The following is a 2,706-nucleotide window of genomic DNA, read 5'->3' as shown; positions in this document are numbered from 1 at the left end:
TCTTTAACTTCTTCTTCTTTCTTCTTCTTCTTTAACACAACCTAACCTAACCTAACTCTTAACCTAACCTAGCCTAACTTCTTCTTCTTTACCTTCAGCACAACCTTCTTTCTTCTAACCTAACTCTTCTTCTTCTTCTTCTTCTTCTTCTTCTTTCTGCACAACTTCTTCTTTTCAACTTCCTAGCACAACCTCTTCTTCTTCTTCTTCTTCTTTCTAACCTCTAACTTCTTCTTCTTCTTCTTCTTCTTCTTCTTAACTTCTTCTTCTTCTTCTTCTTCTTCTTCTTCTTCTTCTTCTTCTTCTTCTTCTTCTTCTTCTTCTTCTTCTTTAACTTCTTCTTCTTCTTTAACCTGGCATTCCTAGCTTCTTCTTCTTCTTTAACCTAACCTAGCCCTCTTCCTAACCTCTTTCTTTAACCTACTTCTTCTTCCCTTTCTTCAGCCTATTCTTCTTCTTTACTTCTTCTTCTTCTTCTTCTTCTTCTTCTTCTTCTTCCTTCTTCCTTCTTCTTCTTCTTCCTTCTTTCTTTAACTTCTTTATTTAGCTTCTTCAACTTCTTCTTCTTCTTTTCTTTATTTCAACCTGGCCACAACCTAGCTGGCCTGACACGCCTGGCCTAGGCTGGCACAGCCCTGGCCTATTTCTTTGACCCTGGCCTGGCCTGGCCTATTGCTTTACTTCTTCTTCCTAACCTAGCACTTCTTCAACCTATTTCTTCTTCTTCTAACCTATTTATTTCTTCTTTATTTCTTCTTCTTCTTCTTCTTCAACTTCTTCTTCTTCTTCTTCTTTAACTTCTTCTTCTTCTTCTTCTTCTTCTTCTTCTTCTTCTTCTTCTTCTTCTTCTTTATTTCTTTCATTCTTTCTTCTTCTTCTTTGGCTTTGCTTCTTCTTTATTTCTTCTTCTTATATTTTCTTCTTTCAATATATTTCTTTCTTCTTCTTCTTCTTTATATTTCATTGCTTCTTCTTCTTCTTCTGTACTTCTTCTTCTTCTTTCTTCTTCTTCTTCTTCTTCTTCTTCTTCTTTTCTTCTTCTTCTTCTTTTCTTCTTCTTCTTCTTTAACTTCTTCAACTACTTCTTCTTCTTCTTCTTCTTCTTCTTCTTTATTTCTTCTTTCTTCTTACAACCACAACTTCGCTGTTTCTTCTTCTTTGGCTTCTTTTCTTCTTCTTCTTCTTTAAACTATTTATTTTCTTCTTCTTTCTTCTTCTTCTTCTTCTTCTTCTTTTCTTCTTCGCTTCTTCTTTCTTCTTCTTCTTCTTCTTCTTCTTGCCTCTTTAGCTCTTGGCCTAACCCCTGCTTCTTCAGCCTAGCATGTAAGCCTAACCTCTTCGCTTCAACTTCTTCTTTCTTCTTCTTTAACCTAACTTCTTCTTCTTTAACCTAGCCTAGCTTTGCCTAGCTTTGCTTTCTTCTTCCTTGCAACTGTTTAGCTGGCTTCATTTTCTTCAGCCTGGCCTGTTCTTTTCTTTTCAGCCTGGCCTGGCCTAGCCTGTTCTTGTCTTCTTCTTCTTCTTCTTCTTCTTCTTTACTTCTTCTTCTTCTTCTTCTTCTTCTTCTTCTTCTTTCTTCTTCTTCTTCTTCTTTCTTCTTCATTCTTCTTCTTCTTCAGCCTATTTCTTCTTCTTCTTCTTCAACCTGGCCTGGCCTGGCCTGGCCTGGCCTGACCCTGGCTAGCCTGGCCTGTTTAGCCCTATTTCAGCCTCTTCAACCTATTTTCTTCCTGGCCTATTTTCAGCCTAATACAGCCTATTTCTTTCTTTAACCTCTTCTTCTTCAACCTAACCTAACACTTCTTCTTCTTCTTCTTTCTTCTTCTTCTTCTTCTTCTTCTTCTTCTTCTTTCTTCTTCTTCTTTTCTTCTTCAACTTCTTCTTCTTCTTCTTCTTCTTCTTCTTCTTCTTTAACTTCTTCTTCTTCTTCTTCAACTTCTTCTTCTTCTTCTTCTTTCGCCTGGCCTAGCCTGTACAACCACAACCTGGCCTTCTTACAACCTGGCCTAACCTAAGCCTATTTTCTTCTTTAACCTAGCCTAACACAACTTCTTCTTCTTCTTCCTTCTTCTTCTTCTTTCTTCTTCTTCTTCTTCTTCTTCTTCTTCTTCTTCTTCTTCTTCTTCTTCTTCTTCTTCTTCTTCTTGTTGCCTATTTAACCTAACTTCTTCTTCTTCTTCCTTCTTCTTCTTTACTTCTTTCTTCTTACAACACAACACAGCACAACCTGGCTTTGCCTAGCCTGGCACAACCTGTTTGACTTCTTCTTCTATTTATTTCTTCTTCTTCTTCTTCTTCATTTTCTTCTTCTTCTTCTTCTTCTTCCTTCTTCCTAACTTCTTCTTCTTCTTCTTCTTCTTAACTTCTTCTTCTTCTTCTTCTTCTTCGCCTAACCCCTGTGCCTAACCTATTCTTCTTCTTCTTCTTCTTTAACCTAACCTAACACAACCTAACTTCTTCTTCAACTTCTTCTTCTTCAGCACAACCTGGCCTGGCACAGCACAACTGGCCTGGCCTGACACAGCACAGCTGGCCACAACTGGCCTATTTCTTCCTATTTTCTTCTTCTTCTTCTTCTTCTTACTTCTTCTTCTTCTTCTTGGCCTAACTTCTTCTTCTTCTTCTTCTTCTTCTTCTTCTTCTTTAACTTCTTCTTACAACTTCTTCTTCTTCTTCTTTACTTACAACACAACTTGCTAGCTTCTT

Source organism: Mauremys reevesii, unplaced genomic scaffold (assembly GCF_016161935.1).
Source record: "Mauremys reevesii isolate NIE-2019 unplaced genomic scaffold, ASM1616193v1 Contig197, whole genome shotgun sequence".
In the NCBI taxonomy this organism is placed as follows: Eukaryota; Metazoa; Chordata; order Testudines; family Geoemydidae; genus Mauremys; species Mauremys reevesii.
The sequence above is the reverse complement of the archived record's forward strand: the minus strand, read 5'-3'. Positions refer to the sequence as shown.